The sequence below is a fragment of the Dipteris shenzhenensis genome, chromosome 3 (assembly GCF_047967505.1).
Source record: "Dipteris shenzhenensis isolate YYH24624 ecotype China chromosome 3, Dip_SZ_1.0, whole genome shotgun sequence".
Lineage (NCBI taxonomy): Eukaryota > Viridiplantae > Streptophyta > Polypodiopsida > Gleicheniales > Dipteridaceae > Dipteris > Dipteris shenzhenensis.
Window position 1 is genome coordinate 34,924,462 of NC_141598.1, and position 12,693 is coordinate 34,937,154.

Here is a 12,693-nt window from a genome sequence, read left to right on the forward strand (position 1 = left end):
AGTGCTCGTGATACAATCTAATCCTAACAAAGGAAGACTTGGGTTTCCCAAATCTTTATTTTTGTCAGGGATGGCTTGCGTGTTGAAGTAGTAGCACTTCAGTTTGGCTCCCGTTTATTGTTGTGTTAAATTGGACTCCATCCAATGTTTCTAGTAGCACAGCTCTGATGGAACTCTGCTTACTCGGTAGGGTCCTTGACCTAGATACTTCAATTTCCCCTTGTGTACTTTGGCATTGTATAACAAGACCAAGTCACCTTCCTTGATGTCTTTAGCTTTAAGATTTCTATTAAACCATGCCTTTCTTTTGTATTTTTCTGTTGTCATGGCATGGTAGGCAACTAGTCTTGTCTCTATATGCTTCTGCACTGATAGAGTCTTTCTTTCAAGGATTCATGATCTCCCATGCATTCATGTACTGCTATGTGTAGGTTTGCTATTACAAATTCTAGTGGGACTATAGCTTCAAGACTATAGCTTCAAGGCTGTACACCAATTGAAAAGGTGTTCCCTGTACTAACCTTGAGTGTGGTTCGGTATGCCCATAAGGCCGCATTTAGTTTTTATGCTAAATCAGAACATTATGGTTCTACTACCTTGGTGAGGATAATGCATAATATTTTGTTGGTTGATTCGGCTTGTCCATTCCCTTGGGGGTAGTAGGGTGTACTTTTTCTATGGATTACCATAAAGCCAGACAAGAGTTCTTGGATTATCTCATTGATAAAGCGTGCACCTCTATCTGACAATTTCAATGGGGCATCCGAATCAGGTGATCACATTCTCATATAAAAATCTTGCTATGCTTTTGGCATCTGCCTTTCTAGCTTCAGCCCATTTTGTAAAGTAATCAGTGGCCACAATGATGTAGTGTGCCTATGTTCCCTTTGCTATTGGATGGATGGGACCCACATAGTCAATCCCCCATTTTTCAAATGGTTTTTGTGTAACAACTATTGTTAGGGAATTGAAGTCTTTGTGTTGTGGTTTAGTAGTCTGTTGGCATACATCACAACCTTTTACATATTCATAGGCATCTGCCCAAAGTGTTGGCCACCAGTAGCCTACAAGGAGGAGTTTTCTTGTTGTGGCTTTCCCTTGGAAGTGTCCTCCTACAATTCCTTCATGGACTTCACTCAGGATTGGCATGATCTCATGAGGCATTACACATCTTCTTAATACCTAGTCCTTGCCCATGTTGTACAATTGTCTTGCGATGAGTTGATAGGGTGTAGCTTTTAAAATTACTTTTCTGGGATCCAATGCTTTCATTTTAGGGGGTGGTCTTCCTGCCATTAAGTACTCAATGATATCTCGACACCAATCTGGAATAGCATCTATTTGAAATAGTGTGGCATCTGGCAAGTCATGTTCTACTCCAGTGGCTACTTCTCTCGACTTGACACGAGACGTGTGATCGGCAATGTAGTGTTGGGCACCTTTGCGGACCACTATTTTGAAGTTGAATTCTTGAAGCAAGAGGAGCCATTTGGTTATTCTTCCTATTATACATGGATGGTTCACAAGGTAAAGCAATTCTTGATGGTCGATGTAGAAGACAAAATCATTTTCTAGTAGATAGTGCCAAAATTTCTTAACACTATAGACAATTGCTAGGGCTTCTCTTTCTGTGGTGGTATAGTTGATCTCCACATCATTGAGTTGTCGGACTGACGAAGTAGAATGGGTAGTCTTTCTTATGTTCACCAGGTTGACAAAGCACACTCCCAATTGCATACTTGGATCCATCAGTATGAACATGAAAATCAATATCCCAATTGGGAGATATAGGGATGGGTGCTATGGTTAGGTGCCACTTTAAAAGCTCAAAGGCTTGGTCGCACTCTTCTGTCCATAAGAATTCCACTAATAATTTGTAAAGTGGTCTGGCTATCATGGCATACTATAAGATAAATCTTTGATAATAGCCAACATGTCCCATAAAGACCTATACACCTTTGGAATTTGTAGGAGGAGGCAATTCCATGATGATTTTGATTTTGTCCATGTTAGTTGCAATCCCATGTTGAGAAATGATGTGTTACAAAACAACTCTGTGGGTGGCCATGAATTGGCATTTTGTTGGATTTAGGGAGATGCCATATTCCTTGCATTTGATTAGTACTGCTTCAAGACATTTGAAGTGGTCTTTTTTGTTTGATTGGATGCACAAATCGTCTAAGAACACCTGTAAAAACTTATTCCAAAACGACTTGAAAGCTGTGAACATGACTCGCTAGAATGTAGCTGGGCATTACAAAGGCTGAATGGCATGAGTCTATATGTAAAAATATACCATTTTGTAGGAAATGTTGTTTTTTAGGAGCAATTTTCACTTGGTTATAGCCATTGAAGCCATCCAAGAAGCTATATATTTCAGAACCTGCCACTTTTTCCAACACTATTTATGTTAAGGGTATGGGATAGTGATTCCTAATTGTGGCAGCATTCACATTCTTTAAGTTTACACATATTCTGAGCTTCTTGTTGCGTTTAGGCATGATGATGATGGGTGAAACCAAATCAATGTGCTCTATCTCATAAATGAATCCAACATCTAAGAGTTTTCCTAGCTCGTCTCATAAACCATGGTGCCATACTTAGGATTTGTGCGATAAGGTCCACATACCTTAGGGTGGGCACCTTCCCTCATAGGTATCATGTGTACTGTCACATCTGGTGAAATTCCTTTCAATTTCTTTGTATGACTTTGCCAGGTTGTCACAGTATTCCATTAGGAGTACTTTGAGTTTGGTTTCATCTTCCTATCGAAGCTATTTCCCAATGAAAACCTATTTTTCTTCCTCTCCTTCAAGGGTGAGGTTTATTGTGTGATTTTTTGCTGGTCCCTCATAGATTGGAGTTTCTCCAATGCTATCGGTTTCTTGAACTTCAAATTCTTTTAGTGGTCTTGGCATTGCTATGGGCACACTACCACTTATGTAATTCTTGAAGTACTTTGGCACTTCTCGAAGATTGGCCTATGATCTTGTTAAACTAGCCTGACATGTGCCATGTGTACTGGGTGGCATAGTTTCATTTACCAATTTGTTAGGCTCTTTTTGCCTTTCTTTTTCTAAAGCCTCTTGATTGAGCTTCATCTACAAATGTGGCTTATACTTTCGAAACTTCTTACGTTGGGAACTGTGGGGTAAATTTTCCATTGGTTAAGGTGTTCCCAAGTAAGGGTTCATTTGCTATGCATACTCTTTTGCCCATCTCTCAATACTAGTTACTTTCCCTATTGCAATCTCTAAGGGTGCATTATTTTGAACCATTTGTGAAGGTTTGGGGTCCATCCATACACCTTGTATGGAGGTTCAAGTCAGATAATCTTTGGAACAATGCAACATAGTGATTATGACGAGATTTATTTGTTAATGATGTAACTTTGAAGAAACAATTAGTTCGTAGTTCATTTTGTGTAGTTGTGTTGTTTTGTTTTATTTCACGGTTTGAAAACGTTGAAAATTTTGTTTGTTTTGTAAGAAATTCCATGAGAAATGAGTCTTTTCAACTCTTACTATCAATGGCATTCTATAGAATATTGCCTAAAATAGATTTTGAGATGTTTGGGAGCATATAATTTGTTTTGAAGCAAGAACCATCAACTTAATCAATCTTGGAACACATTTGGGACCATTGGGAGGGACAGGTTTGATCACATTTTTCTTTCAAAGAACCTTGCTCCAAGAATCAGGTACTGTTCATTCATGTAGTTTTAGAATGTTTTTAGTTTTCAACTCAAAAAATCCATCAACTTTAGCATTATGGATTACAAGAGGGACCATTGAGGAGGACAAGTTTGATCACCTTTTTACTTCAAAGATCCCTGTGAGGTGTTGTTCATTCACATAGTTTAATAGTGTTTGATGATAAGTAAATGTTTTTTTGAATTTGTAGATTTCAATCGTTAGATTTTGCATGCAATTTGGGTTTTCATTTTTGCTTGGTTTGATACTTTTCTGAAACATGTCATGTTTGTATATTATTTGTTGATGTTAATGTTATATTATATTAGGTGGAAAGTGCATGAAATCATGCAAGCTGCTCAGAATTAAAAAAAGGTGGATATCCATTTTCAAATAGATGCAGAGAATGCACCATTTTTAAAGAGGAATGAATCCTCCTTAGCAAGTGAAAGTGATTTAGTAGCTCTTTGAAATCAAGGAAAAGCACATATGGATTTGTGGTGCTTAGAAGGGAAAATATATCCAGTAGATCCACAAACTTGCCAGACTCCTCAATTCCATGGATTGACTAGCTTAATAAAGTTCCTATGTAAGGGTGAGAATGGTTTGTTAGGATATTGTAGAAGGTTGATTGGTCATGGAGCAAGTAGCCTTCATAGCCAATATCAATCTTTGCTTATTGGAAGAGACAAAAGGATCACAATGTTGGAGGCTTGAAATCAACATTTGGTGTCATCTATGCAAGCTACAAGTGTTCAAATGTCTGCATATGATGGCATCGAGAAGACAAATTAGGAATTACAGGTAAAGGTTCAAACATTAGATGCTCAATTGGGAGAGAGCACTATAAATGCAATTCACTTACAGATGCAAAACACATCTCTGAAGAATGAGATGAAGAAGTTATAAAAAAAATTATCATTCATGAACGATACTCCAATGGGTCAAAGACTACGTAAGAGGAAATTGCATCCAATGGATGAAGTATCCAAGAAAAGTGGTCATTGGAAGCATCGAGTGAGAGCTTGTAGGAGTGTTTTAGAACTCATGTCTATCCATGATGAACACTATGGTGCTATGGGTGAAGTGTTTACAAAAAAGATGTTGGAGTCTTTATACAACATCCAAAATTCAAAAGTCTAAAATTAGAGATAACATCTGAGTCAATGAACAAAGTTGTGGAGCATTTCAATGCAACTAGTGCATAGGGAGTTTGTGATATTGCAGGCATAAGTACAAGGGCATATCGGCTCATATTTAAGAGCTTAAAAATAGCATGTCTTTGTGTGGGAGTAAAAGTTAAAGTGCCACTTCCAAAACCGACTGATGTTTGTTGATAAGGCTAGGCATGCACTCAATTTGGGCGTACTTGATTTAATCGGTGAGGCCCAGCATGTATGTAGTACACTAACTTTGAAAACAAAGGCTAGAGAGTCTAAAGAATTGGAATTGATAGTCAACAATAACTTTGTGATGGATGTTCGAAGAGTTCTGCAAGCCATGGTGAAGTTTTATGATATGCCTATGGAGGAATGCAATGGTACTCTTAATATTGTGCTAAAGCTTGATGAAAGTGAGGTGGTCAAAGGTCAAAAATTAGAAAGAGTTAGTTTGACAATGATGAATAGAATACTAGAGGACATTGAAGTTGAGCTTGATGATGCAAGACAGTTCAGTGTGCAATCAGAATAGGAGATTTGTGGTTGGCTGCCTTTGAGGTATGATGGAAATTTGAATTTTAATGCAATAATGCAAAAAGACTTAGAATATTTTGAAATAACATGTGAGTTTTTTTTGTAGGTGCCGAAAGAGTCACATTCAATTTCGAAGTGGTTTTTTGACCAAACCGATATCCCAAGTGTGATCAAAGGTCATAACAAGGGTGAGCTATGTGAAGTTAAGGGCTATGGATCCTACCATGTAGAATGGCATCTAGCTACTAACCTCAAGACTATTAAATGTATGTTTAATGTGGCACATGGAGCAAATACAAGCCATCCTTGTCCACTGTGCATGCAAACAAGAGTACCTCCAAAGGGTGGTAAAAAGAATCAAAAGCAATGGGCCTTTGAACTTGCAGAGATAGATCAAACTAAGGCACCAGATAGGGATGCTCCAAGGAAAGATCCATCATGGAGCCCAATTCTTGAAATTCCTCTTGAGCAAGTACACATTTGTGCGCTTCATGCTATTGTGAGAATAATTTAAAAGTTGATGCATCTGTACATCATTGATGCATATAACTTGAAGCCCCAACAAGAGAGTGAAAGGATGATTGCAAGAATTGAAAAAGTTCTTTCAGATATGGGACTACACTCTGGGCAAGTAAAGATTACAAAAGGTGAGAAAAGATCTAGAAAAACAGTGCTAATGAGTTTGATGTATGGAGAAAGTTACACAATGCCTATTGTGAATGAGGGGGGAAGGGACAAAAAAGACTGTAAAAAGTGCGAGTGTGGTTAGCTCTTGATAGCTTGGTATCTTTACTACAAAAGAAAAGAGATGATGATGCATACTGTTTCATCAATGTTGTGAATGACTTTAGCCAGAATATGGAGATAGCTTGGAGAAAGAATCATTTCACACAGTACATGGTAATCTCTAGCTTGGACATTGAGATGTGCATATTGAATGGTCCTATATTTGTTTTACTGATTTGCTTTTCTATTTGGAAGCACATTTTATATTCTCATGCACCATACATGTCATGGAATTATGGAAGCATCAGAGTGTGGTCCACTCAAGGCATGGAAAGATCGCATTGGCAAGCACGCATATAATAGAGCGACCCAACATGGGGGTGGTAGAACTAAGTCAAGCCCAATGGTTTAATTGGCTCAATGGTGGTACAGGCATATCGAAATAAGAGCAGTTACAACACTAGCATTCAAAGAGTCCTTAGTGTCCCATGCAATGCAAGATGTTAATGCAAAACGTCGAAGAAGAATATACAACTCATCAAAGGCAAGATAGAATCATGCAAGGTGGTGTGCAACCCATCATAAACAAGGGCACATATGGGTGGAGACATATGAAAATGATGGTGTAGACTCTTATAATGTGCATCCCCATGCATAAGTTTCATAGTTTCTTTGTAATTTTAGTTATGTGATTTGCAGTAAAGCTAATGTATAATGGACATGAGTTGCAGTATAAATGAGAAAATTTGTGTTATTGGATGTTAATTATAAGGATTTAGCTCAAGATTGCACTAATTTTACTTTTTTAGGGTTTTTATTAATTCAACAAGTATTTTTAAAAATTAGGGTTTTGGGCCCTATATAAAAGAATGGGCCCTCATTTTCATTTCATTGTTTAAAGAGCTCTCCACTCCCACACCACCTCCCACTTGCCCCTGACATTTCCACCCTATCTCTCGCACCCTCACCCTTTCTCTCACACACTCTCTCCATTCCCCATGGCCAGGCCCAAGATCAAGGCACCATGGAGACTGGCACAGCCGACCCACACCTCCATACTTAGAGAAAGAGAGTGATAGCCTCCCCCCCTCTCTCCCTGATGATCCTCGTCGAAGGGAGAAACTGCCAATCCGGAAGCCAAATAGGGAGCAAGAACGGTAGATGAAGGCACTGTGAAGATAGTGGGAGAGAGGGAAGGAGTCTCACTTGCGGCTTTCTCACATGCACAATGGGGGAATACACACAAAGGTGGAGGCTGAAAACAATTTTCCTCTTCTTAGTTGTGAAAGCCAAAAGAACTCTCGTACAAGGAAAATAGAAGAACCCTATATGTGGGTCTCAAACCAAACTCAACTAACTAAGGTGGCATACTAACTGAGCCACAAACTAGAGTAGATAAGGATAGCTGTCATCCAGCTATTATTCATGGGCGGTGTACCAACCGCATCTCCAGCTAACAAGTCGGTGACATAAATGCACAACAGTCACCCTGGCATATCGCGAGTGGAGCTCGATATCTCAACACTCCCCCTCGAGCTCACTCCCAATTCCTACACACCAAGCAGGTCTCTGAACTTGCGCAGCTTCTCTGCACCCAATGCTTTTGTGAATATGTCAGCTACCTAATCCTCTGTGCTGACATAAACTAGATCAATAAGACCTAGTAAAACCTTCTCCCGCACATAGTGATAATGCACCTCAATGTGCTTTGTTCTGGCATGAAAGACTGGGTTCTTTCCCAAATGTATACTACTCATGTTGTCACAATAAATGACAACCGGCCCATCTGTAGACTGATGCATATCATAGAGTAGCTTATGCAACCAAGCTACCTCACATGCAGCCATTGCTGCACCCCTATACTCAGCCTCTGTGCTTGATAAGGCAACTGTAGGCTGTTTCTTGCTGCTCCAAGTGACTGCAGCACTCCCAAAAGAGAACACATATCCACTGGTAGATCGTCTATCAGAAATGCTACCAGCCCAATCAGCATCAGTGTATCCATGCAACTATATCTGAACCCCAGCCTCATAAAATAGTCCATACTGCAATGTGGACTTCACATACCTGAGTATGCGTCTAGTCGCATCCAAATGCGGTTTCCTTGGAGCTTGCATAAACTGACTTACCAACCCAACAGCATAGCTCAAATCTGGCCTGGTAATAGTCATGTAAATCAAACTTCCTACTATGCGTCTGTACATAGTAGGGTCTTCCAGAAGCTCACCTGCATCTGCGCTCAGCTTCACATTCTGCTCCAAAGGAACTGAATAGGCTTACAGCCTGTCATCCCATATTTGGACCACATGTCCAATCCATACTGCCTCTGCAAGAGCTGTATCCCACTTGGTGATCTAATCACCTCAATGCCCAAGAAATAACGCAGCTCTCCCAAATCCTTCATCTCAAACTTTTGCCTCAATAGCATTTTCACATGAAGGATATCTTCATCACTATCACCTGTGATGATCAAATCATCAACATAAATGACCAGCAGCATAATCCCTTTCTCTGTTTTTCTCACATAGAGTGAGAAATCTGCCTTGGAAATCTGAAAGCCAATAGTGACAAGATAATGTCCTATCTTGTCAGACCATGCTCTAGGTGCTTGCTTCAAGCCATAGAAGGCTTTCTTCAACCTGTAACCAAACTCAGGATGAGTAGCATGAACATAACCTGCTGGCTGCTCCATAAAGACCTCTTCTTGCAAATCACCATGCAAGAAGGCATTCTTTACATCCATCTGATGTAAAGACCATCCCTTTGATGCAGCCATAGCAATGGCTGCTCTTACGGTTGCCATCCTTGCAACTGGGCTGAAATTTTCTTCATAATCAATGCCATATGTCTGTGCATACCCCTTGACAACTAATCTTGCCTTGTATCTATTCACAGAACCATCTGCATTGTGCTTGATCTTATAAACCCACTTACAGCCAATTGCATTCTTGCCTTTAGGTAAAGGCACCAATTACCATGTAGCATTAGCATCCAAGGCATCCATTTCTTCATCCATGGCTTTCTTCCATTTTTCATTTCCCATGGCTTGCTCAAAAGAAGTGGGTTCTGGTTCCTGTATCACTTTGACCATATAGGCATAGTGAATGGCTATAAATCCATCATATTTCAGCCTATCCACAGGATACCTAACCCTGGTAGACCTGCGCAAAATAGGCTCACTTCCAGGTGCTCTCAAAACATCCCTGGTCTTCCTTACTCCAGGTGTAACGACAGAAGGAATACCCAACTCATCATCAATGCTCTGTTTTGAGCCACTGGATTCACCATCCACATAAGAGTGACCTGCATTCACATCAAACATGGGCTGGTCTACCTTCTCTTTTCCTTTTCGTGATACCTGCGTACCACTTTCTACATTGCTTTGAGGAGATTCTCTTGATCTCAATCTGCCTGTCCATGGCGAAGTATGTGAACCACTGCTAGAGGACACTGCAGGTCCACTAATATTTTGTGATTTCTGCTGTGAATTTTGTGCAGCATTACCATTTTGTGCATCTACATCAATCATCACATTTACTGGTTTATACCAGCTGCTCATCTCATCAAAAACAACATCTCTGCTCAGTGTGAACTTACGTGTAGAAGGGTTATAGCATCTATACCCTTTCTGCTGCAGAGAATAACCAATAAAGACGCACTTCTCAGCCTTTGGATCCAACTTGGACCTCAACTCATCTGGCACATGGACATAGGCAATGCAACCAAAAATCTTCAAATGAGAAATATCTGGTTTCCTACCAGTATACATCTCCTCTGGCGTCATGCCATGTATTGCTGCAGTGGGAGTCCTGTTCATTATATAGACTGCTGTAGCAACTACTTCAGCCCAATAATAATCTGGTAGATCTTTTTCATTTAGCATAGCCCAAGATACCTCTCCAATATGCCAGTTTTTTCTTTCTGCAATTCCATTTTGCTGTGGGGTATGACTGCATGAATATTGCTGCTTTATACCATGCTCCTGCAAGAACCTTGCAAACTCATTTGAGAGGTACTCTCCCCCTCCATCTGACCTTAGGCATTTTATTTGCAGGCCTGTTTCTTTTTCAACCATAGCTTTGAAAGCTTTGAAGTGCCCAAACACTTCACTTTTCTTTTTCATAAAATACACCCACAGTTTTCTACTGAAGTCATCAATAAATGTGACAAAATAGTGACAGCCTCCAATAGATGCAGCTTTTGTAGTCCACACATCAGAGTGGATTAATTCCAATGGCTTTTTACTCTCTTGAACATGCCTAGGAAAAGGTTTCCTTGCCTGTTTCCCAAATTGACAGGCTTCACAGACCTTGTGCATTTCTGCAACCTTGAATTTAGGCAATCCTGCAACAATATTTTGGGCTTGCATTGATTTAAGTCACTGTATATTAACATGACCAATGCGTTTGTGCCAGATGTCAATATCTGCAACTACTCCGGTCCCATGTGCAAACATTGCTGCACTCAATTCACGCGTGTCTGCATCCAACGTAAACATCCTGCCCTTCTTCTTTCCTTTTGCTATCAAGCGACCGTTATTTTTCATATCCTCAACAAAGCATTCATGAGGATTAAATCTAACCTGCAAGCCCTGCTCAACCATTTGACCAACAGAAACCAGGTTCTTGGTGATGTTTGGGACATGAAATACATCAGACAAGTATTTCTTTTTCCCATCCTGCATAGACAAAGGAATTTTGCCAATCTGCACAATAGGATGTGTAGTATCATCACCAGTCTCCACAAATCCTGGTTTTTCCATTTTTCTTGCATCTTGCATCCATTCTGCATGACCTGTCATGTGGTTTGACGCACCTGAGTCAACATACCACACATCATTTTGTTCTTCTGCACTTGTCACAGAATTGGTCATATGCTGCACCATAAATAGATGCTCATTTCTGTCATCACCCTGCCTGCTAGAAGATGCATAATTGCCTTGCTGCAATTTTCCATTCAAAATGTCATTCTGCTTTTTGTACAGTCCTTAGCCATATGACCCATTTTGCCACAATAGTAGCATTCAACATTAATGTTTGCATTTTGGCTTCTCTGCCATCCACCACGGCCTCTTTGGCTCCCCCTGCCTCTAGAGTTACCACGTCCTCCTGCATAGGATTGGTTTTCTTGCATTTGCTACATATTTTGATTTCTACCATGGCCTGCAGATCGGCCTCCTCTACCTCTGCCTCTACCTGTGCCAGCATTTGAGTAGAAGATAGTTTCTTTTGAAGTTCCTGCTGAAGAAGATCCACCACCATTTCTCTGCTCTTCAAAAATTAGAAGAGCAATCAGCTCCTCAAAATCAGGAAATTTTTCACGGACGGCAATGGATGTCCGGAACTGTGCATAATCCTTTCCTAGACCATTCAAGGTCACAGAAACCAAATCATCATCATCCACTGGCGACCCAATGGAAGCAAGTGCATCTGCAATTTTCTTCACTTTCATGTGGTAGTTATTTATGTTCAAATTTTCTCTCTGCACATTGTGCAACTCCTGTTTGAGTTGCATTTTCTTGGCTTGCGTATTTGTGCTGTACATTTTTGCCAAAGTATCCCATGCCTCCTTTGGCGTACTTGCATCCTGAATATGCACAATCATGGAGTCTGAAATACTGATAGACAGCCAGTACATAACTTTCCTGGCTCTCTCATGCCATCCTTTGAATGCCTGCATTTCCTGTTGACTGGGAACATTAGGAAGAACACGTTCTTCTTCATTTCCTATAATGAATTCCCAATAGCCTTTTCCCATCAAGAAATTCGTCATTCTAAACTTTCATGCCTGGAAGTTGTTCTTGTCAAGCTTTTCAGTGACAATCTGTGAAAGAGAATCAGATGCCATTACAGAACACTGCAAAATATTCTATCACTGCAAAAAACACAGCTTTTGCCTCACAGATCTGCAAAACTGACGAAAGTGGTATTTCACCACACAGTCACTTCCTAGTGACGATTTTGCATCAATAGGCAACAGGCATGAATCTGCAACTCCCAATATCTCTGCACACAGGCATACGATGCAATTTCTGCGGCACCTTTCCACCGACTAGCCGCGCGCAGTGGTCGCACAGCAAAAAACTGGGCCTTTTTCTGAGTGCCTGCGAAGAACTTCCGCCTTCAAAACGGGCCCCGAAACGGCCTCAAATCAGAAAAATAAAGTCACTGTGCTCTCGCCACACCGCGAAGGGCGTCTCAATCTGAAACAGTGCACTCCTGCACTTCTAGCTGTGCTACCTGCAGAGATTTGCTCCCAAACTCGAAATAGGAAAGCAACACTGGTCCTCTTACCAGGACACCACGAACTTGGCTTGCTTTATTGAGCTCCTTACCACGAACAAGGCTCTGATACCATGTGAAGATAGTGGGAGAGAGGGAAGGAGTCTCACTTGCGGCTTTCTCACATGCACAATGGGGGAATACACACAAAGGTGGAGGCTGAAAACAGTTTTCCTCTTCTTAGTTGTGAAAGCCAAAAGAACTCTCGTACAAAGAAAATAGAAGAACCCTATATGTGGGTCTCAAACCAAACTCAACTAACTAAGGTGGCATACTAACTGAGCCACAAACTAGAGTAGA